The sequence below is a fragment of the Glycine soja genome, chromosome 18 (assembly GCF_004193775.1).
Source record: "Glycine soja cultivar W05 chromosome 18, ASM419377v2, whole genome shotgun sequence".
Classification (NCBI taxonomy): Eukaryota; Viridiplantae; Streptophyta; class Magnoliopsida; order Fabales; family Fabaceae; genus Glycine; species Glycine soja.
Window position 1 is genome coordinate 23,354,611 of NC_041019.1, and position 26,331 is coordinate 23,380,941.

The window sequence follows — 26,331 nt, forward strand, 5'->3', positions numbered from 1 at the left end:
CCTTCATTGATCTTCGTCCATCTTAAGGACATATGCATCATACACAAGTACATTCAAATTATCATATAACCACATCCAAAAATTTACTACACATTAAATAACAAACATATTAACAGTACATATGCATCATACACAAGTATATTCAAATTATCATATAACCACATCCATAAATTGACTACTTATTAACTAACAAACATACTAACAACTAATACAAATATATTTTAAATTTATAATTACATTATTTACTTAAACTAAACTTATCACTATAATAAACAACTAATAAAACATTTTTCTACTACAACAAAATACAATTAAGTTACCTAAATCATTTAATATTATACCTTTATACCTAATTAAACCAATAATCCACAATATATATATATATATATATATATATAAATTTTAAAACAGAAATAAAAAAATTTGTTAATAATGTAACATTCCGGAAGAAGCACTTCCGGAAGTGTTTTTCGGAAGTACTTCTTCCGGAATGGGCCTTAGTAACTTCCGGAAGAAGTGCTTCCGGAAGTTACTAACATTCTCATTCCGGAACTTCTTCCTGTTGTGCCTAAAATTTCTTCCGGATACAGCTTTTTACTGTTTTTCTTCTCTAAAAACTAGCCGAAAAACGCAAAAAATACCCATAAATGCGTACCTCCGACGAAATAGGAAGAACAGCGACTAACAAAACTTCAAATACAGAACACCTGCTTCACGGGGACCACCAAATCTTCAAATACTTCACGGGACCACCAATGGAAAGCAACATCAAGAAAACGAAAGAAAGCAAGGAAGGAAGAAGGCGTAGTAAGAAATGCAAGCGTGAAATGGAAGCGTGAAGCAGTAAATTTAAAGAAAATTACACAGGGGCAAAATTGTCATTACATATGCATTAAATATTATTTTATTTTTACTTATTATTATAAAATGAAAATTAATTTTTCTTGACATTGTTATAAAATAATAATCATTTTTTTATTATATATTAACTTTTGTAATAGAAATTAAATGTTATCATAATAAATATTTTATATTTTTAATAAAATATATGAATTAATTAATTTTTATGGTTTAAATTATACTAAATTGTCACACAAATTAATATTTACAATTACATGCGCGTAAAAAAGAAATTATAAATATTAGTCATAATTACGTTCACTAATTATTTAATTATTTATGTATAATAATATTAATTATTTTATAATTTAGTTTATTCATTAAAATTAAATTATTACAAAAAAAATCATTTTTTAAAAAAAACACATTTCCGGAAGGCCCTTTTTCCAGAAGTAAAAGGATATCTTCCAGAAAAAGCTTCTTCCGGAAACATTCCGGATGACGTTCTTCTGGAAAGAGTTTCTGAGTACTTCCGGAATCACGAATTCTTCTTCCAGAAGAAGGTTCTTTCAGAAAGTTTCTGGAAAATGAGTCTTCTGGAAAAAGGTTCTTCCAGAAATGGTTTTCCCGGAAGAGCATTTTCGCCACTTCACTATTTGCTGGGTGCCCCAGCAATAATGCTGGGTGCACGTAGCAACTCCCTCAAATAAGTTCTCTATATTATTGAGGTCAAAGGAGAAATCCAATTCAATTCCTTGTTTTTGAGCCCATTCAACTATTAGGTAAGGCTGATGAGTCATCCTCTAGCATTAAGCGCAGACCAATACCAACTCGGGTACAAGCAAATCTGCAGCAACCAATCAAAGTCAAGTTATGATTTTAGTGGGGAGGCAACAAGAATGGTGTATCAGGGGGAAGCTATGGGTTTCTCTCACCAAGACACAAGAAAAAACACAGTGAAAAACCTTATTACACTTGAAAAAGAGACAAAGAGAGAGTGTTTTCAATGACATGCAAGCACTTAGTTGGGATCAAAAGAACTGTTTATAAAGGTCATATAAGTCAATATAAGAGGTCTTGGGGAGCGTTTTAAAAAAACTATTAAATCCCTCATCAAGAATCATAAAGCGTAATTCCTTGCGGTTCAAGAAACGAAAATTCCATCACAAATGATGTCTACAGAACTATTTGGGAAGATTTTGATTTCTCATAGGGTGCAATACCGGCCACAAACACTGCCAGATGCCTCCTTCGTATTTGGGATAATGTTGATTTCACAATAACTAAGTCACAAAAAGGCTTTGGTTTTTTGTTGCTCGAAGGTGTTTGGAAAGAAATCAATCAAGCTATCACCTTGGTCAACAACTACTCACCTTGCGACTTGGAAGGGAAGCAAAAACTATGGGAAGAGTTAAAAGATTACAAATGCTCTATTAAAAAGGTATACACCCATGAAAGAGGGAAGAATTACGTAAAGCAACTGAGATGACCAAAAACAACTGCATGCTTTATTATTGTTTATGTAAGATATTTATATACACATATGAAGAGAGAGAAATAAAATGGTTAGGTAGTTACACCAGTAGTTACACCAGAAAAGCTAACTCCTAACAGTTTTCCTAACTAACTGGTTACTATTGAGAGCCCCCCGCAAGCTGGGAATGGATGTTCATCATTCCCAGCTTGGAGCAAAGACCTTGGAAGATGGTTGGAGATAGAGGTTTGGTGAAAATGTCAGCGAGCTGCATGCAAGACGAAACAGGAAGGAGCTTGATGATATAGCTATTTACTTTGTCCCGAACAATATGGCAATCAATTTCAATGTGTTTAGTTCGTTCGTGGAAGACAGGGTTGAATGCTATCTGGATTGCAGACTGATTGTCGCAATAAAGGGTTGCAGGTTGGATGAATGGAACGCGAAAATCATGAATGAGATATGTGAGCCATTGAAGTTCACACGTAGTTGATGCTAAAGCGCGATATTCTGCCTCAGAAGAGCTGCGAGAAACTATGGATTGTTTCTTCGACTGCCAGGAGATAAGAGAGGTGCCAAGATAGACTGAAAATCTCGTGATGGAACATCTGGAATCACAACATCCTGCCCAATCTGAGTCACTGAAGGCTTTGAGTTGAGGAGTTCCATGAGCTGCAAAGAATATACCGAAGCTAGGAGTGCCTTTGAGATAACGCAGAACACAAAAAGAAGCTTGAGAATGAGCAGTGGTTGGGTTTGCCATGTATTGACTAAGTTGTTGAACAGCATGAGCTATGTTTGGGCGTGTGTTCATCAGATAAATGAGTGTAGACAAAGGATCAAGCTGAATGTTTTGATGATGCCAAAGGATTACATGAATCATATGCTTCTTAAAGATTTATTCAAGACAAAGATATTCAAGATGAATGATCAAGACAGTCTCTAGAGTCTTAGGAAGGGTATATTAAATAGGAAGGGAATTCCAATTGAAGTCGCAAAAGGTTTGACCAAGAAATCTAAGTTAAAAAGGTTTTTTCAACAGATTTACTCTCTGGTAATCGATTACCAGAGTATGTAATCAATTACCAGTGGCCAAAAACGATTTACAACAACTATTAAATTTGAATTCAAAATTTGTACTGTGTAATCGATTACACATATATGGTAATCGATTACCAACAATTTCTGAATGTTTTAATTCAAATTTTAAAGCTTGTAATCGATTACACACATACTGTAATCGATTACCAGAAGAGTTTTTCAGAAAACATTCTCAACAGTCACATCTTTTTTGTGATTCTTGAATGGCTATCATAGGCATATATATATGTGACTTGAGACACGAATTTGATAAGAGATTTTCAGAACAAAAAGGTCTTATCCTCTTAAAAAGCAAAATCATTTTATCCTCTTACAAATTCCTTGGCTAAAACACTTGTGATTCAATAAGGAATTATTTGAGTGCTCAAATTGTTCAATCTATCTCTTTCAAGAGAGATTTCTTCTTTTCTTCTTCTGCATTCTAAGCCTATCCCTCTTAAGATTATTGAGGCCACAAGGTCCAACAAGTGGTATCAGAGCAGAATTTTTGTATAAAGTTTAAAAACTTCAAGAATAGATATGGCCTCATCCAAATTTCCATTTCCTGAGGGAAATTCTATCAATATGGGAAGCCATTGAATTTGATTCATTTATTCCTACAATGGTAGAGAGAAATGCAACTACATAAAAAAAAACTAGAGAAGAAAGAAGATGATGATGAAAGAAGAAAAAAGAAGGTTCCTCTTTAGCCCCAAAATGTTGAGTGCGATCAGCTTGGGCACATGAGATTCAATTGTTCTATGTTTAAAAGAAGAATGGAAAAATCCGACAAGATGAATTTCAAAGAGAAGAAAGAAAAGAAAGGATATATCACTTAGGAAGATAATGTCATAAATTATTCAATTGATTCAGAGAAGAAAATCATAAGTCTGGATATCATGATGAAAGACTATGAAAATGGAGAAGAGCAAAGTCGATACATTGATAGCAATTTCTCCAAACACATGGCATGCATCAAAGTTTATTCACATTTCTCCCCAAGAAAAGTGAATATGTGATTTATGGAGACAACAAACAAAGGCCACTTGATCAACAACCCCAACAAGTAATATCAAATGATACCAACAGGTCACTTGTCTTTGATTGATTACTTCTGATGCTTGTTTTCTACTTGAGTTTAGACTGTTCTTCATGATTGTGATTGAATTTGATTGACTGTGTTAGATGATTGATTGATTGTATTTTTTATTGTGTGTTTGATTGTATTGTCTTTGATGATTGTTCCTGATTGAGTTTTTTTTATTGTTTTTAAAGAATCTATTAAACTTTTCAAATTGGTTTCATGTTTTAAGAGAACTATTTCAAATTTAGAAAAGGATGTTTTGAAATTGAAATTTGAAATTGAAAATTAAAATTTGAAAAGTTAAATTTGAAAATTGAAAATTAAAATTTGAAATTTGAAATTAAACTTTGGAAGTTGGAAGTAGAAGTTATTGGAAGTTGAAAGTTAAAAATGGAAGTTGGAAGTTGGAAGTGGAAGTTACTCGAAGTTGGAAGTGGAAGTTACTCGAAGTTGGAAGTTGGAAATGAAAGTTATTGGAAGTTGAAAGTTGAAAATGGAGGTTGGAAGTTGGAAGGAGAAGTTACTAAAAGTTGAAGTTGGAAGTTGGAATTTGAAATTTAAAATTTAAAATTTAAAATTTGAAATTTGAAATTTGAATTTTTTAAATAGAAATTATTGTGTATAGTTAGTTGATTGTTAATTTAATTAATTTGATTTGAAATATTTGATGATTGATTGTATTTGATTGTGTTTGATTGATGTGTTATTGTACTTGTTTTTGCTTGATTAATATTGAATGATTGGTTTAATGCCTTTTGGTATCACTTGATTCTCATACATTTCAACAAGTGGTAACATCTTTCTCCTCTCTATTCATGATTTGTTTTTGATGTTGACAAAGGGGGAGAGAAAGATAAAAGATAAAATAATAAGAAAAAATTATCTATTTTTTATGACACAACTTTTTATATATGAAAAATATGAAATCTTCAATTGTCTCATATAAGCAATCATTGTAAAACCAAGGGGGAGTAAACTATATGCAAATAGATATTTTCTTTGTTATTGCTCCTAATCTACAGGTGGTTGTCATCATCAAAAAGGGGGAGAATGTAAATGATGAAGATTTTGATGATGTCAAGCAGAATTAAGAATTTGCTTAAGAAAGGGGGAGAATGTAAATCATGCAAGCTTTGATGGTGTTGAGAAGAAATCACATGTTTGTCATCACCAAAAAGGGGGAGAATGTGAATGTATGTATACATGATTTTGATGATGTCAAAAGAAGAATCAAACAAGGCTCATTTTGCTTCAAGATTAATACAAGATTGTTTCAACAAACAAAGCCTTGATTCAAGATTTCTTCAAGATCAAGCCTTGCCTCACAATGAAAGGTTTCAAGTCATTCAAGGCACATGTAATCGATTACCAATACATGTAATCGATTACCAATGGTTTGAAAGTGTGTAATCGATTACACATCATATGTAATTGATTACCAGAGACTCTGAACGTTGGGAATTCAAATTTTAAATGAAGGGTCACAACTGTTCAAGAAAATCAACTGTGTAATCGATTACCAGAGAGGATTTTCAAGGAATATCGCCAACAGTCACATCTTTTCATTAGATTTGTGAATGGCCATCAAAGGCCTATAAATAGGTGACTTGGGCACGAATTTTATGCAAAGAGTTTTGCTTGGCAAAAATGTCTTATCCTCTCAGAAGACAATGAGAGAGATTCTAAAAGAACTTCATTGTCAAATGCTCTCTCAAAAGAAATCCTTGACCAAACACTTGCAAAATCTATAAGGATTCTTACGTGATCTTCATTGTAATATTCTTCTCTTGAAGAGAGAATTCTTCTTCCATTCTTCTTATTTAATGAGATTGGTTAAGAGACTGTGAGTCTCTTGTTGTAAAGGATTCCTGAACACAAGGGATGGGTTGTCCCTGTGTGGTTCAGACTTTGTAATGGATTTTACAAAGATAGTGGAAATCTCAAGTGGGTTGCTTGAGTACTGGATGCAGGCATGGGAAGTGGCCGAACCAGTATAAAATTGTGTTTGCATTCTCTCTTCCCAAATATTCAAAAATTATGGCCTCATCAAACTACTTGTTTCCCGAGGGAAATTCTATAAATAGACCTCCCATCTTTAATGGAGTGGGTTACCACTACTGGAAAACCCGCATGCAAATCTTTATAGAGGCAATAGATTTAAATATTTGGGAAGCCATAGAACAAGGACCTTATGTTCCCTCTATAATAGCCGGAAGTGCAACAATAGAAAAACCTAGAGCAGATTGGACTGAGGAAGAAAGAAGATTAGTACAATATAATTTAAAGGCCAAAAATATTATTACATCTGCCTTAGGAATAGATGAATACTTTAGGGTTTAAAATTGTAAAAGTGCTAAGGATATGTGGGATACACTACAAGTAACACATGAAGGCACAACAGATGTTAAAAGATCTAGGATAAACACTTTAACTCGTGAATATGAACTTTTTAGGATGAATGTAAATGAAAGTATACAAGACATGCAAAAGAGGTTCACACACATAGTTAATCATCTTGCATCTCTAGGAAAAACTTTTCAAAATGAAGATCTAGTAAATAAATTCTTAAGATGTCTTAATAGAGAATGGCAACCAAAAGTAACAGCCATCACAGAATCTCAAGATTTATCTAGTATGTCTCTTGCTACATTATTTGGAAAATTGCAAGAGCATGAAATGGAATTACTAAGATTAAATCAGCATGAAGAAACTGATAAGAAGAAGAAAGGAATCGCTCTTAAAGCCTCATCTGCAATCCAAGAAGACAGTGATAAAGAATATTCAATTGACTTGGATAATGATGAAGATATTAGTCTGTTTGTAAAAAGATTCAACAAGTTCCTGAGAGTCAGAGGAAATCAAAAGCGACCCAATTTTAAACCCAAAAGAAGGACAGAAACTTCATCCTCTACTCTAAAATGCTTTGAGTGCAATCAACTTGGACATCTGAGGGTTGATTGTCCCATCTTCAAGAAAAAGATGGAGAAGTCTGAAAAGAAAAATATTAATGAAAAGAAATTGAAGAAAGCATACATTACATGGGATGAAAACGATAAGGAATCTTCTGAAGATTCAGAAAATGAAGAAATAAACCTCTGCCTTATGGCAAAAAGTTATGAAAGTGATGAAGAGGTAACATCTTCAAACAATTTATCTATTTCTTTTGATGAATTGCAAGATGCATTTGCTGATTTGCATAAAGAGTCAATTAAACTTGCAAAGTTAGTTTCATCTTCAAAGAAAACAATTTCAAATTTAGAAAATGAAATTTTAAAATTAAACAAAGAATTAGATCATCTTAGAAATGAAGTCTCAATTTCTAAACCAAATGAAAAAGTTCATATCTCTACTATCTCTAACAAGAAAATGTCAGATTCTTGTAATTGTTGTGAAAAGTATGAAAAAGAAATCAAAGAGTTGAAAAACTCACTTGCAAAATTTACTTATAGTAAAAATAATTTAGATGTCATATTAGGAAAACAAAGACATGTCTCTAATAAGGCTGGACTAGGATATAAATCTGAAAAACAACAAAAATTTCATAAAAACTTCTCTACTTCCACACAAAAATATAATTCTAGTTCTATCACATGTTTTTACTGTGGAAGAAAAGGGCATGGCACATCTACATGCTATTTTAGAAGAAATTATAACAATATTAAAATGATTTGGGTCGCAAAAGGATTCTTTATTCATACTAACACACAAGGACCCAATAAAGTTTGGGTACCTAAGTTACAACCTTGATTTTGTAGGAACCCTTGAGGAAAAAGTGGTACATAGATAGCGGATGCTCAAAACATATGACGGGAGACAAATCAAAATTCATACATATCTCTCCCAAGAAAAGCGGACATGTAACTTATGGTGACAACAACAAAGGTAGAATTCTTGGAGTTGGAAAAATAGGTACAAATGCTTCAACCTCCATTGAAAATGTTCTACTTGTTGAAGGTCTTAAACATAGTCTGCTTAGTGTGAGTCAATTATGTGACAAAGGCTATCTGGTATCATTTGATTCTCAAAAGTGTGTCATTGAACATAAACATGATACGAATATAAAGCATATAGGGTTTAGAGTCAACAATGTTTACATGATAGACTTAAGTCAAAAACTAGATAATAATCAATGTTTTCTTAGTAAAGATGATGATCCATGGTTGTGGCATAAACGGATTGCACATATAAACATGGAACACTTAAATAGATTAATATCAAAAGATTTAGTTGTTGGTTTGCCAAAACTAAGATTTGAAAAAGATAGACTATGTGATGCATGCCAAAAGGGAAAACAAACTAGAGTTTCTTTCAAATCTAAACATTGTTTCAACTACTCAACCCTTACAATTACTTCATATGGATTTGTTTGGTCCTTCCAGAATCATGAGTTTTGGAGGAAGTTACTATGCTCTAGTTATAGTTGATGATTATTCTAGATACACATGGACTCTTTTTATCACTCATAAGAATGATGCATTCCAAGCATTTAGAAAACTTGCAAAAATCATTCAAAATAAGAAAAATCTCAAGATTATGTCTATTAGGAGTGATCATGGGGGTGAGTTTGAAAATAAAGAATTTGAATTATTTTGTGATAAGCATGGGATTGAGCATAACTTTTCTGCACCAAGAACCCCTCAACAAAATGGTGTTGTTGAAAGGAAAAATAGATCTTTGGAAGAGATTGCTAGAACTTTATTAAATGATACACCTCTTCCAAAATATTTTTGGGCTGAAGCCGTTAACACTGCATGCTACATTTTAAATAGGGCTTTAATAAGACCCATCTTAAAGAAAACTCCATATGAATTGTTCAATGGCAGAAAACCAAACATCTCACATCTTCATATCTTTGGTTGTAAATGTTTTGTATTGAATAATGGAAAAGATAACTTAGGAAAATTTGATGCTAAGTCAGATGAAGGTATTTTCCTTGGATATTCTCTGCATAGTAAAGCTTATAGAATATATAATAAAAGAACAATGACAATTGAAGAGTCTATACATGTTTCCTTTGATGAGTCTAATGCCATTCTTCCAAGGAAGGATTTTTTAGATGATATTTCAGATTCCTTAGAAGATACACATATTCATGGAAATGACTCTAAAGAAAAAGATGAAGGAAGCAATGAAGATTCACAAGATAATGGAGTTAGAGCAAATAATGAACTTCCTAGAGAATGGAAAGCCTCAAGAGATCATCCCCTCGACAACATTATTGGTGATATATCAAAAGGGGTAACAACTAGACATTCTCTTAAAGATTTATGCAATAATATGGCTTTTGTATCTATGATTGAACCTAAAAATATAAAAGAAGCCATAATAGATGATAACTGGATCATTGCCATGCAAGAAGAACTGAATCAATTTGAAAGAAACAATGTGTGGAAATTAGTAGAAAAACCTGAAAATTATCCTGTCATAGGAACTAAATGGGTTTTTAGAAATAAATTAGATGAACATGGCATAATTATTAGAAATAAAGCAAGGTTAGTAGCAAAAGGGTATAATCAAGAAGAAGGAATAGACTATGAAGAAACAAATGCTCCTTTTGCAAGATTAGAAGCCATTAGAATGCTCTTAGCATATGCATCCATAATGGATTTTAAACTTTATCAAATGGATGTTAAGAGTGCTTTTTTAAATGGCTTAATTCAAGAAGAGGTATATGTTGAACAACCCCCTGGTTTTGAAATTCCGGATAAACCAAATCATGTTTATAAATTACAAAAGGCTCTTTATGGTTTGAAACAAGCTCCTAGGGCGTGGTATGAACGCTTAAGCAATTTTCTTCTAGAAAAAGAATTCTCTAGAGGTAAAGTGGATACCACATTGTTCATAAAGAGAAAGCATAATGATATTTTGTTGGTTCAAATATATGTTGATGATATAATTTTTGGATCCACTAATGATTCATTGTGCAAGGAGTTTTCCCTTGATATGAAAAGTGAATTTGAAATGTCAATGATGGGAGAACTAAAGTACTTCCTGGGATTACAAATCAAGCAAACTCAAGAAGGTATATTCATTAATCAAGCCAAGTACTGCAAGGAATTGATCAAAAGATTTGGGATGGAAAGTGCAAAACACATGGCTACACCGATGAGCACTAGCTGTTACTTAGATAAAGATGAATCTGGTCAATCTATAGATATGAAACAATATCGAGGTATGATCGGATCTCTTCTCTATTTATCTGCTAGTAGACCTGATATTATGTTTAGTGTATGCATGTGTGCTAGGTTTCAATCCAACCCCAAACAATCACATTTGAGTGCAGTTAAGAGAATCATGAGATATCTATTAGGTACAATAAATTTAGGATTATGGTATCCTAAGAACTCAACATGTAACTTAATAGGATATTCTGATTCTGACTTTGCCAGATCTAAAACTGATAGAAAAAGCACAAGTGGAACTTGTCAATTCATTGGATCCGCTCTTGTCTCATGGCATAGTAAGAAACAAAACAGTGTTGCTTTATCCACTGCTGAAGCGGAATATATTTTTGCCGGCAGCTGTTGTGCACAGATTTTATGGATGAAGCAACAATTATATGACTATGGCATCCTTCTTAATCGTATACCAATTAGGTGTGATAATACTAGTGCCATAAATCTATCCAAAAACCCTGTTCAACACTCTAGAACCAAACATATAGAAATTAGGCACCATTTTCTTAGAGATCATGTCCTAAAGGGAGATTGTATATTAGAGTTTGTTGATACAAAGAATCAGCTTGCTGATATCTTTACAAAACTTCTCCCAAAAGAAATATTCTTTTCAATAAGAAGAGAATTAGGCCTTTTAGACCTTAGTGATTTGGATAGGTAATTTTTTTTATGAATGATTGATTGTGTTTTGATTGAGTATGACGCTTGTGTTGTTTAATTTAATTTACTTTTTGTTAGTATAATTAATTATTAAGATAGTATAAGTTTTTAGACTTAGAAATAAGTTTTTCTTTTAGGAAAAAGCTATTTTTTGTTCTGGTAATCGATTACATGAATACTGTAATCGATTACACTAGAATAGATGGCCTGTAATCGATTACAGTATTCATGTAATCGATTACCAGTAGGCTGCCTCCTCCTGTAATCAATTACCATTACTTGTAATCGATTACCACGCGTCCTGCTCTATAAATATCACATTTTCCAGAAATCCCTGCGCAGCCCCTTTTCTCTTGCGACGTTCCTCCATTCCCAAACCTCCAAACCTTCGTATCTCACTCATTTCTTCATCAAATCAACTCCCGTAAATTGAAATCTTCTTCTTTTTCATTTTTCTTTTGATTTCACCGATTGAAATCTGCAAAAACTCCTTCAAATGGCAGAATCATCAAAGAAACGAAAGGGTTCTTCCGCCTCCGCTTCGGCTTCAAGAGCTCATCGTTCCGGAGCCACTAGCGCATCCACAACACCAATTCCACCCTCATTGTCCTCTTCCCCATTGTTTTCTTCCGAAGAACAGCAGAAACGGTACTCAAATCTTTTCTCATCTCATTCCATTATCGACCCTAAGTTTATTGATATGGAATTCTTTTTTGATGAAACCTTTGATTGCATTCAAGCCTTTCAGAACTTAGGTCTTATACCTTTTATGTCATTACAATTGCCTATTTATCCTGAATTGGTTAAAGCTTTTTATTGTAATCTTGAAATTTAGGACAGCTCTCTGATTTCTGAGGCTTTTGGGATAAAAATGGTCATTGACCAGTCCCTTTTCCATGACTTAACCAAATTAACCAGTGACGGTGTACCATTTGAAGGTACACTCAATGACGACTGGAAATTTGATTTCTCTGCACATGATGCCCGCCAGTTGGTTTGCACCAACAATGCGGATATGACCGGACGTCTTCTTGCCGGGTCATTGACTTTTGAAAGCCGCATCCTTCACTATTTAATTGTGCGTATTCTGCTTCCACGGTCTTCCAACCTTGCCCAGGTTTCTGAGGAAGATCTAATTATCATGTGGGCCTTTCATACAGGGCGTCAACTTGACTGGGCACACTTAGTCAGATATCGCATGCATAAGGCATTGCGATTAAATGCTCCACTACCATATCCACAGCTTGTTACTCTCTTTCTCCGTCATTTTGGAATTCCTCTTGATTCTGAATCTTATATTCCAATCAAGAGATCCTTTTTAATTGGTGCTGCTGTGATTGCTTCTTTTGGTTACCGCAAAGAGCGTGATGGCTCTTGGGTCAAAAAGGGTGTTCCACTTGCTGATGATGAAGGCCAACTACCAGTTGAAGATAATTCCACTCTTCTTCAAAGGCTTATGGACAAGTTTGATGGACTTCAGACTTTTGTTGATGACAAGTTTGATGCCATGGAATTGCAAGTTGACATGCGGTTCGATGCTATGGAATCAAGGATCACCAGAGTTGAAGAAGATGTCTCCTTCATCCGAACTTGCTTTGATCCACCACCACCGCCTCCTTCATCCTCTTAGATTATATGTTATTATTCTAACTTAGTTTTATTAGTGGTTAAGTATTATTAGTACTTTGTTTTATCGCCGTGTATTTGGCTTTTTGTTCTAGTTATCGTAGTCTTGCACTATTATTATAATTCTCGCTTTTGTTTTGGTTAATTATGACGTTGTATGGATTTATTTTGATTTAATGGTTGGCTTTGTTTGGATATTTATTGTGTTAATGGTTGGATATAGATTGTTTTGCTCTAGTTCTTTTTGATGTTGCCAAAGGGGGAGAGAACTTGGGAGAGCACATATGGGTTAGAAATCAATTAGAAATTTATTAGAAATTTATCAATAACAAAAGTTAGGCATACATGCCAAAAGATAGGTGGAGTAAGGGTTGTGTGAACGTGCTATCATCTTGTATATAGCTTGTCTTGATTTCAGGTATTGTCATCATAAAAAAGGGGGAGATTGTAGACAAAGGATCAAGCTGAATGTTTTGATGATGCCAAAGGATTACATGAATCATATGCTTCTTAAAGATTTATTCAAGACAAAGATATTCAAGATGAATGATCAAGACAGTCTCTAGAGTCTTAGGAAGGGTATATTAAATAGGAAGGGAATTCCAATTGAAGTCGCAAAAGGTTTGGCCAAGAAATCTAAGTTAAAAAGGTTTTTTCAACACATTTACTCTCTGGTAATCGATTACCAGAGTATGTAATCGATTACCAGTGGCCAAAAACGATTTACAACAGCTATTAAATTTGAATTCAAAATTTATACTGTGTAATCGATTACACATATATGGTAATCGATTACCAGCAGTTTCTGAATGTTTTAATTCAAATTTTAAAGCTTGTAATCGATTACACACATACTGTAATCGATTACCAGAAGAGTTTTTCAGAAAACATTCTCAACAGTCACATCTTTTTTTGTGATTCTTGAATGGCTATCATAGGCCTATATATATGTGACTTGAGACATGAATTTGATAAGAGATTTTCAGAACAAAAAGGTCTTATCCTCTTAAAAAGCAAAATCATTTTATCCTCTTACAAATTCCTTGGCTAAAACACTTGTGATTCAATAAGGAATTATTTGAGTGCTCAAATTGTCCAATCTATCTCTTTCAAGAGAGATTTCTTCTTTTCTTCTTCTTCATTCTGAAAAGGGATTAAGAGATCGAGGGTCTCTTGTTGTGAAAGAATTCTAAACATAAAGGAAGGGTTGCCCTTGTGTGTTTAGAACTTGTAAAAGGAATTTACAAGATAGTGGAACTCTCAAGCGGGTTGCTTGGGGACTGGACGTAGGCACAAGGGTGGGGCCGAACCAGTATAAATCTGAGTTTGCATTTTCTCTTCCCTTAAACTCCTTTATTTATTATTGCTTTATATTCATATTCAAATTGTTCTATTTGAATCAATATTTAAGAAATTCATTATTAAGGGAATTTATAACTTGAATAGAAAGTTAAATAGAATTTTTTAATTGGGGAAATAAGTTGTAATATCTTAATTCAACCCCCCTTTCTTTAGATATCTGAGGCCACTTGTCCAACAATGAGGTGCCCAACTAGACGATGATAGGAAGAATCAGAAGTAGCTGATAATGAAGTACCCATCGATGCATGCAATCATGTAGAGTAATCCATAGGAGTCGAAGTGGAGCGAGATCCAAGCATGTCGGGGTCAGACAGAATGTCCAGAGCGTATTTTCGTTAGCATAAGTGAATACCGCGATGAGAACAAGAAACTTCAAGTCCAAGGAAGAACTTTAAGGTGCCAAGATCCTTTACCTTGAAAGTTTGATCAAGCAGCATGTTGATATGTTGTATAGTATCAATGTTATTAGCTGTCAAAATTATATCGTCAACATAAACAAGGAGAGTTGTGGTGTTGTTACCATGGAAGTGCAGGAAGAGTGAAGGATCAACTAAAGATTGTTAGAAACCATGTGAAATAAGAAAAGAAGAAAGTCAAGTAAACCATTGTCGACTGGCTTGTTTGAGCCCATATAAGGAATGTTGAAGGCGACAAACAAGATGAGGATTGTCCACAGAAAGACCCTAAGGAATGTGCATGTAGACTTCTTCATTAAGCTCGCCATGAAGGAAAGCGTTATTCACATCTAGTTGTCGTAAGTGCCAGTTATTAAGTGCAGTTAGGGCGAGGAGTAAACGCACAGTGGTGAGTTTTGCTACCGGAGAGAAGGTATCTAGAAAGTCCAAACCTTCCATTTGGGTATACCTTTTCGCGACTAGGCGTGCTTTGTACCTTTCAACGGAGCCGTCAACATGATACTTTATCTTGTAAACCTAGCGACAACCAATGGTTGTTTTATGTGGTGGTAGAGAGGTAAGAGTCCAAGTTTGGTTCTGTTGAAGAGTCTGTAACTCAGTCTGCATCGCCTTAATCCAACAGTCATGACGAGAAGCTTCAGCATAAGATTTAGGTTCAGTAGATATCGAAATGGACATGACAAAATGGTGATGTGAAGGAGCGAGACGAGAATAAGATAAAATTGAGTTTAGAGGATACCGAACATTTGGCAAGGTGGTAACAGTGAGTGAAGTGAGATCATGATGATAGTCTTAGAGGTATGTGGGTGCATGTTTTGTTCTTGTGGATCGTCGTAAATGAGGAGGAGAGTCGTGGGCAGTTGAAGTAGTGGATGGGTTTATAGTGGGTGCTATAGGAACTTCAAAATTTTCTTTGTTGCTTGAGAATGGTGCCGGGGAAAGGGAGGTGCGTGTTGTGTTTTGAGGCTTGGGTCTCATGTAATGAGGGGAAGTGATCTTCGTAAAAGATAATATTTCGAGATGATGTAATATTGTGGGAGTGGAGATCATAAACAAGATAGCCTTTGGTATGTGGTTTGAAGCCAATAAAGACACATGGATGGGCTCGAGGATCAAGCTTTTGTCTGTGTGTTTTAAGGGTACTGACGTAACACAAGCAACCAAAGGCCCGAAGATTAGAAATATCACATGGATGCCCATACAGTTTTTCATAGGGAGATTTATTATGCAAAAAAGGAGTAGGAATGCAATTAATTAAATATGCAGCATGAGGTAGAGCAAAGTACCAAAAACCGGGTGGGAGATTTGCCTGAAATAAAAGAGCTCGTGTAACATTCAAGAGATGTTGATGTTTTCGTTCAGCAATGCCATTTTTGTTCGGGAGTTTCAACACAGGTGGTCTGGTGAATGATTCCCTTTAGGGCATAGAAATTATGCATGAGAAACTCAACTCCATTATCGCTTCTTATACTTTTTATTTTACCATCAAACTGTGTTTCAATATATGCAATGAAATCGATGATGATTTTGCGAGCTTCAGCTTTTGTGTTCATGAGATGAATCCATGTAAAACGAGAATAGTCATCAACAATGGTTAAAAAATAACGATGGCCATGCATGGATAGCTTTGAACATGGCCCCCATATATTTATATGCAGAAGATCAAATTTATTAGACGCATATGAAGTGCTGGAAGAAAATGATAATCATTTATGCTTTGCATAATGGCACGTGTTACACATGAAGTTCTTATTGTTTTGCAAAAAAGGGTAATAAGATTGCATGACTTGTAATCTTTCAAAAGAAGGATGGCCCATACGAAAATGCCACAGATCTATGGGAATGATATTACATTTTGGATGAGTAGTAGTAGAACATATGGTATGTGGTGTTACGTGATTTGATGTGAACTGGTAAAGGTTGTGTCCCACTTCAATTGTACCAATCCTCACTTGATTTTTCGTATCCTACAAAATACAAGAAGTGGAGGAAAAGATTAATCTGCAGTTAGTGGAAGACACAAGTTTGGATATAGAAATAAGGTTGAAAGTAAACGAGGGTATATAGAGAACGTTAGTCAAGGTAATGGATGCAAAAAGATACACAGTGCCTGAATAAGTAGCATGAACGTGGTGGCCATTTGGAAGTTTAACCATGATGGGACTGATTCGATGGTATGAATGAAAATTGGTTAGCAAAGATGAGACGTGATCACTAGCTCTTGAATCTAATATCCAAAAGGTGAAATTTGTTTTTTAGAAAGATAAGAGTGTACCTGGAGCTGACGTTGTGTTAGTAGAACAGGAAGAAATGGAGGCAACCTGAGATTGGGTAGGTGCTGAGTTCCCTGAAGATGGTTGTCGGATTAAAGCAAGCAACGCTTTGTACTGCTCGGGTGAGAAATTAACCACTTCTTGAGACTCATAGCGCTGAATTTGGTCATCTGTGGCTTTGCTTTCCACTGCCACTATGCTAATTGTTGTTGTATTTCCATTGTTAAACACGTATCCTGTAGGAAATCCATGTTTCCTATAGCACACATCAACGGTGTGATCACTTCTTCCGCAATGGGTGCATGTCTTTCCATTTTTTATATTGTATCCTTTGTTTTTCCCGTCATAACTGGAAGTTACACCATGCTTCTTGTAGAAAACACTTTCAATGTGTCCAACACGTCCACAAAACTCACAAACAGTTTTAACAACATTGGTACAACTCTCTTTGGATTCAAGGCTGATGCTTGTCAAAGAATTGTTACCTGATAACTAACGTTCTTGTTGCTCCACATACGAAAATATCTTTGGTATTATAGGCATTGGATCCATGAGTAATACATGGGATCGAATGTTGCTATACTGTTCATTTAATCCACGCAAGAACTGCATGGCTTGATCTTCTAGCTTACGTTGTGCAATGGTGGTAAGAATTGAACAAGTGCACTTAATGGTGCAAGAACAGGTGGGATCGGGTCTGAAATTTTCAATTTCGTACCATATGATGCGTAATTTTGTGAAGTATTTCGTAACAGAGAGAGTACCTTGCTTCATCGATGATACTTCTTGCTGAAGGTCGGAAATCCTCAAGAGATCCCCCTATGAGTATCGAGACTTTAGATCACTCCAGATTTCTTCTACTTTATCCATCCATAGAATGCTTTGTCTGATGGAAATAGATACCGAATGAACGATCCAAGACACTACCATGTTATTACAGCGGCACCATGCTCCATACATTCGATCAGTCTTCAATGGTTCTGGTGCATTTCCATTCACAAATTCTACCTTATTTTTGGCACTTAATACTGTTATCATGGACCTGCTCCATGAATGATAATTGTTGGAATCCAAAGCTGGAGAGACAAGAGCCACAACTGAGCTTTCGCTTGGATGAAGATACAAATAGCTTTCCATGTTTGGTGTTATCTCATTCATGATGAATGAAATTAAAAAAAAAGGTGAAAAAATGAAGTTGAGTGCACAGCAGAACTCTTTATAAGAAGAGCTCTGATACCATATTAAAAAGGTATACACCCATGAAAGAGGGAAGAATTACGTAAAGCAACTGAGATGACCAAAAACAATTGCATGCTTTATTACTGTTTATGTAAGATATTTATATACACATATGAAGAGAGAGAAATAAAATGGTTAGGTAGTTACACCAATAGTTACACCAGAAAAGCTAACTCCTAACAGTTTTCCTAACTAACTGGTTACTGTTGAGATGCTCTTCATATATATCAAGGTTGTGTCTTTATGGGTGACTTTAATTGCATTCGCAAGAGGAGTGAATGAGTTGGGTCTTCTTCTTATGTTGGTAGTATCAAAGAGATTAAGGAATTTAATGAATTCATTGAAAATCTAGAAGTTTAAGATATTCCAATGAATGGTCATAAATTCACTTGGTTTCGCCTTAATGGGCAGGCCAAAAGCCAAATAGATAGAATATTGTGTTCAAGGGAATGGCTAGACACTTGGCAAGGTTCTATGCAAGAAGTACTCCATAGAGATGTATTGGATCATTGTCCACTCTTGTTGAAAAATAATAATTATGATTGGGGACCTAAACCTTTTAGGACCCTTAATTGTTGGTTCCAAGATGGATCTTTCCATGATGTTGTCAAAATGGCAAGGTCTAATCATCAAGTGTCGGGTCATAGTGCTTTCATCCTCAAAGAAAAGCTCAAAGCGACAAAGCAAACCTTGAAGAAATGAATGCCAAAGTATTTGGCAAATTAAAAAAAACAACAAGACGATACTTGTAAAGAGATTAATGCTATGGATCTTTTGGAAGAGGAAAGATGTTTGAGTGATGTGGAAATAGCTAGAAAGGTTCACCTACAAGAGGAATTTTGGAGACTTGCTAAACTTAATGAGTCCTTCCTGATCCAAAAATCTAGAGCTTCTTGGGCTAATGAAGGTGATTGTAAGTCTAAGCTCTTTCACTCAATCATTAATTGGAGGAGGAGGAAAAATAGTCTCAAAGGTCTCAATGTCAAAGGTTCTTGGATTGATGAGACTTAGGGAATCACTAGAGACATCGTTATCGCTGTCGGACTACACACATGAGCCCGTTTAGAGGTAAGAGATGGATTTATTGCAATTGGAGTTAGAATGAACATGTGTAGGGATCCTTAGAGGATCAAATTGGGGTTTATTTTGGTATATTATTATTATAATTCTTCCTTCATGATTATAATCACAAGATTGTTATGTTTGACGGCCAATTGATGTCCTAATGCAAATTGCTTGATAAAATTGAGTGCTCTTGGTGTTTTTTTTTGTGTTTTTGAACTTATCATTTTAATTCCTTTGATTTTCATATGATTATGTGAAATTGTTTGAGGGGTTTTACTCCCCATGTTGTGAGAATCATTTTTGTATAATTTTTTTGTGTTTTGGACAAGATTTACTATATTAGTGTGATAAATTATTATATTTGGATCATGAAATTCTGATTGAGATTGTGTGTAAGTAATAAATTCAATATGTGATTAATTGTGAGATACATATGTATTGAGATATTGTATGTATTAAGTTGTGAGTTATGAATTATGCAATCACACAATTGTAAGACCCTTTAAGGGCGACGAGTTTTTGCATGACGAGTATTGTGATGTGATCCACTATTGGAACCCGATGAGTTGAATCACTTTGAGGCTTGACGAATTAAAATGATTTTGAAAACAATTGAATAGTTGTGTGTATTACATAGTTCATAGGTAAAGTTTGTGTTTGTGCCATGTATATATTAATATTGTGTGATATGTATATGATTTATAAGGTATGATAACATGTTGCTTTGGGATTGTAACATTGTGATTGAGATTGGGTTTATGTGATAAGTTGAGTATGTGTTAAATTATGAGATCACACATGTATTGAGATGTGTTGTGTGCATTAAGTTGTGAGTTATGAATCGTATAATCACATGACTGTAAGATCCTTTGACGGGCGATGAGTTAATGCGCGACGAGTATTGTGATGGGGTCCACTATGAGAACCCGGTGAGTTGAATCACTTTGAGGCGCGATGAGTTAAAATTATTTTGAGAACAATTGAGGAGTCGTGTGTTTTGTATAGTTCATAGATAGATTCTGCATGTTAAAATGTTTTCTGGGTTGGACCTAAATCAGGAGGAAGAGGCCTCGGTGGACTCTTCAGAGTCTAGGCATTGGGGGATAAATACATCCGGTTTGAGTGCTCCTTTAAGCATGTGTCGATCTCACATGGTTGGAGCATTCTCACAAAATAGCGTAACCCTAACTGGTCTCCCTATGATTTTACCTAGTGAGAGTGACCTGACATACCAGTGTATGGTTTGTCTTGTCAAGTACTCCTAGACGTTTGATAAGATTTTTCACTGACATGATACCACATTGCATATAGGATTGAGTCTTAGTATATATGTTGCATAACGCCTGTATAATGACTATTGTGACTTGTTACGTGATTGTGGGTAATGAATTATGTAAGTGTGAGATGTTTTGTTGTACTTGAGATTTATTGTTCTGAACACGTAATTAGTGTGAAGATGTGGAATGTGATTTTGTGATTAAATCCTTGGGACAAGTGATGTTACACAATGAGTGGTAAAATGATGTGAATTGTGCTAAGTTGAACTTGTTATACTTATATTATATATATGTGCTTTCATTTATCTCTACCTGTTTAGGAATGTAATAACTCGCTCTTTATGTGTTGTTTGTGTTTGGATCCTGTAATAATCTCGAATCTTGTGTTCATGGGAACAGATGGTTAGATGGATGGCTTTAAAGAATCTCGTGCTAGAGGACATTGGGATAAAACACTCTAATAGGATATGGCATTGGGACATGAGTTTCTATATTATTTGCAAAATGTTCTAAACATGTTACTTATTATGTTGCTTAACTTGTTTACTTTTGTAAAAATAGGACAACCTTGTTTTGGGACAGAGATGTTTTCGTACCCTTATTTGATAAGTTTTTAATTTGATAATTAACGTGGATGTGAACCTTTTACCCACATGAACTCTTTTATGTTCATTGAATAAAATATCTTTAATTATTCTACATTCTCATGTATGATATTATATAAATATGTAGTCGGAGTAGATGGTGTCAAAAAGAACCTTCATTGGAGGAAACAGCTCTTGCATAGTGTATTCATTGCTAATGAAGTTATAGATGAGGCAAAAAGAAAAAAGAAAAAAATGCTTTCTCTTCAAGGTCAATTTTGAAAAGGCATATGGTTCAAGGTCGATTTTGAAAAGGCATATGGTTCGATATCATGAGAATTTCTAATTTACATGCTCAATAGGTTAGGCTTCCATGAAAGATGGATCAATTGGATTCGAGGTTGCTTATATTTGTCTTGGTCATCGGTTCTAGTTGATGGAAGTCCCACCCAAGAGTTCAGATGCTCCAAAGGACTTTGCTAAAGCAACCCTTTAGCACTGTTCATTTTCCTTGTTGTGGCAGAAGGATTGACCGGCTTGATGAGAGAAGTTTCCGCCAAAGGTTTCTACAAGGGATTTGAGGTTGTAGATGGCTCTGTGAAGTATCAATACTTCAATATGCCAATGATACGCTCTTCAATATCTTCACAATTAAGACTATTTTGAGATTATTCGAGTTAGTCTCTGGTTTGAAGGTAAATTTTCATAAAAGCCATTTTGGGGCAATTGGTGTCTATAGAAGAGCGGTGGTTCATTTTGCTTCAATATTAAATTGTAAGACTATGACTACACCTTTCATTTACCTTGGTCTGCCAATCGGTGCAAATCATAAGAGAGTTGAGACTTGGCAACAGGTGATAGATAAGTTCTCTAAAAAACTCTCTCTAGGGAAACATAGACAATTTCCTTTGGGTGAAGGATTTACCTTATAAAATTCGTCCTTACATCTATTCCATTCTTCTTATCATTCTTCAAGTTTCCTAAAATGGTGTGCAAGAAGCTTGAAAGAATTCAAAGTAGATTCCTATGGGGAGGAAATGATGAAGTTAAAAAAAGTGGCTTGGCTAAGGTGATCGGATATTTGCGCAAAAAAGGAACATGGAGGCTTGGGGGTTAAGGATCTAAACAAATTCAACTTGGCCTTACTTGCTAAATGGAGTTGGAATATGTTTCACCAAAAAGAAGGATTATGGTCACATGTGTTGTAGGCGAAATACATGGCATTTCAGACAATACTTCTCACCAATGGGAATCCCTTTGGTGGAGAGATTTGAAAAAAGTTCGTGGAGGACTAAATGATTCAAAATGGTTTGAAAATGCATCCTCATGGAAGGTTGGCAATGGTGACAAATGTAGATTTTGGAAGGACTCTTGGTTGGAGGAACAATCTTTACAACAAAAATTCCCTAGATTATTCTCGGTCTCGGTACAAAAAGATAGTCTTATTTGTGAGGTGTGGTCTTCGTCTGGAAATACTTGGAGTTGGGACCTCACATGAAAGCCACAACTCTTTGAGTGGGAGAGAATACTATTAACTAACCTTCTCTCAAGTATTAGTTCTTTGCAGGGTAATGTTGATTAATTCTGAAACTCATGGCGTTGGGACTGTGATCAAAAAGGGATCTTCACTACTAGCTCAGCATATGATTTCTTGGAGGGCCCGGGACATGTAGAAAATCCGCTTCTCAAGTCCATTTGGAGATTAAAATTACCTAAAAAGGTAGCTTTCTTGTTGTGGAGAACTTTTCGTAATAGATTACCGTCTTTACATAACATAGGTGATAGAAATATCATAGACCCAATATATGATCTATGTTATTTTTGTAAGTCATCTAAAGAAACAATCAATCACTTGCTCTTAAATTGTCCATTCGTGGCTATGATACAAAGTGTCTTGGTTGAATTGGTGTATATCTACAAACTGCAACTCATGGAAGCATAGAAGGTCATTGGTGGCAATTCCCGGGTCTAGCGTGTTCCTCACTGGACACAACCTTCCTGAAGTTTATCTAGGCCGCTGTTTTATTCAGCATTTGGAAACAGCGAAACAAGGTGGCTTTTGAAAATGTGGCACTCGAACTGGACAAGGTTATTGAAGACATCAGATTCTTCTCCTGGTCATGGATCAAAGTGGCCTCAAAAGATTTTTCAATTCCCTTTGTCCGATGGCACTCAAACACATCGGCATGCCTGAGAAGCAACTCATTCACGTAGGTGGTACTTCTTGCTCCGCTAGTCTTTTAGTCACTCACCTACCCATATTCTATGAAGACGTGCACATGCCTTATTAGGCAAATTTACTGTAGGGGGTTAATTTTAAAAACTATTTATCAATGGGGGTCTGTTTTCAAACTTTTAACCGGGGGGGTCTGTTCCTGCATGGTTGTCGCCAGAAGAACTGGCGACATAGCTGTTCCGCCATTGCAGATGGCGAGAACGATGCTGAGCTGGAGGGTGCACGTTGGTGCCGCCAGTGGAGATGGCGAGATGCATGTCTTCTTTTTTTTTCCGCAGTTCCGCTAATGCAGTTGGCAGGATGTCTTCTTTTTTTTTTCATAGTTCCGCTAATGCAGTTGGCGAGACAGGTGCTGCAGTTTACTTTTGTTTTTTTTTTCTTCCATTTTTTCTTTCTTTTGCTCTTTATAATACGGGTCTCCCTTAAAAAATTTATATGAGGCATCTTATAAATTGCATTTTAAATGAGTCCTTTTGTTATAATTTATGACACATTTGTCAAAATTTTCCTAAGGAAATATTCTATTTCAAATATTTTATTATATATATTTTGTCCTCAATTGCTAATTGCTAATTAAGTTATGTAAAATTATTTATTAAATAAAATTATTATTTAAAATATAAAATTAGAAAACTTCATACAAGGAAAAAAAATTATGAAAAAGTCAATGAATTTTTTAATGACAAATTATGTTTGTTTTTATCCTACCTAAATAGTTGAACTTTTAATGCATAACATATGAAACTGAATTGATTTCACCTTTGTATAGTTAAACTAATAATAGATTGCGAAAAAAAAAAAGACATCCCGCCAACTGCCTTAGCGGAACTGCGGAAATAATTAAGAAAAAATGGGAATGATACAAAATTATTGTATACGGGAGATATTGATGTAACGCAAGAAGGTAGAGATTCATCTTTCAAATGGCCAGTGGAAGAATGCCCTGTGGGACTTGAGGAAGAGAAGAGAGTAGGGTGTTAGGGAGGAGAAAGAACTGAGCTTGACTTTCTCAACAAAAAGCGAAAGCGCTATGCTAGCTTGGCATGGAAGCTATAGCGAATAGAAGTCAGGAACCTTGGCTCATTCACCAAGGCTGAGACTCTCTAGCTCTGCTCTGGTTCCGCATCTAAAATCAGTAGCTCTGCTAAGGAATCAAGCATCCAATCAATCCGATAAGAGCATCCAATACGAATCACGTCCGAGACGGGAGAAAGAGCGTAGTAGTAAAGAAAGCGAACTCATTTCTTCGCAAATGGCACCATAGCCAACGCTACGCTCTATACTATCTAAAACAATTCTTTCTGGCCGGTAGGGGGCCTTCCGCATGAAAGCGAAAGGAAGCGACCGACCAAGAAATCATACATGCAAAAAGAGAAAGGGAATGGTTAGTGAATCCGAACATGAGTGGGATCGAGGAAGATAGGGCGTCTGGCTTCGAGGTTATGCAGCTAGAATTGGAGTTGCTACAAACTTGACTGCTGAACTCTGGGCTTGGGCTGTCCGTACTGGTCTCCGGATTGCCTTGGCTCGAAGCTTCGAAAAGGGATATTCGAAAAAAAAAGATAGGGCAGACTAAGACTAAGGTTGCTTTGCTTCCTTCACGTGAAAATGAAAAAATGGACAAGCAAATCGAAAACGAAGAACGAGGAGGCATTGCCTTCTCTTCTGCCATCTAGCCTCTCCCTCCTTCAAGCTACGGATAAAAAAGTCAGGGAGAGCGGGCTAGACAGCGAGTAAGACGGCTAGGTCAATAGGAGCAATCCATCGAGTGGGAGAAAGACAGTTACACCAATCCCGTGAGAAATCCTCTTTGAAGTTGAAGCGGGTAAGCAGGCCTTTCTTTTATTCAAGCTCTTGAAAATGTCAGGAAGTCAAATGGGAAATTGGATTGAGGAACTGAGCAAGCAATCCAGTGATAGTCTCTATCTTTGAAAGCCAACCCAGTTTAAAGTAGGGATTTTAGGCACAAAAGCTGCGAACTCTCTTGCTGCGCTTACCCTTATTCCGACAACAGATTCATCGGTCACTGGATGCATGCTAACAGAAAAGAAGAAAGTCCGAAAGTCATTCATAAGGTAGGTAAGCAAGCCGCCCTGGTGCCAAGCTAAAGACAAGGATCACATCGATAAGAGCAAAAGCAAAGACGGCTTATGCCGAATATCTTGAACTCAAAGAAAACCAAGCCTAACTACTTTCATACCAGGAAATCGAAGATGTGCCAAATCGTTCTCTATCGAATCGTAGTCTAGAGCCAAATGAAACTGATTCCACTTGACTTGAGCAAGAATAAGTCAATTTCCCACGGTCAAGCCTAGTAGAGCTCCTAGTCCGACAAGACTAGCAAACATGCTACCGTTAACCATGCTACCACAGAAAGGAAGGGAAAGAGATCGGAAAGCACGCAACCAAACTGAACGCCAGCGCTTTCACTGGGAAAGTCTCCGTCTCTAGCCAAAGACCCGCATTCAAGCCCCATAATAGGATGGAAAGCCCAGGGAATGAAATAAGTGACTCTACCCTACGTCGAACAAGAGTTGGCTTCCTTTCTAATTCTAAAAGGCCTACTATGCTGCCTTTCTTGGCTTGCTGCCTTAGCTAGCTCCCTTTCGTACCGGTTCCCCAAGGTCTGATTCTGCCCTTAACCCAGCGCCCGTGGAGATAACGAGATTAACAAAAGATTTTCTCGGTGCGAAGAATAGCCCTACTCCTATATCCTCAAATATTCTATTTTAGTTAGCTACTCACTCAGTCCACAGATTCGGATTAGTCAAAAAAATAGAACTAGACAGATCAAGGAGAGAGAAGGCTCATCGATCAGTCTTAGCTATGGTTCCATTTCTTTATTCAGTCAGCCAGGCAGAAGTGGAAAATCAAATAGATAGAGTAGATCCTATTCTAGATGGATTAGATAGAAACCTTACCTTAGCGTGATTCCATGC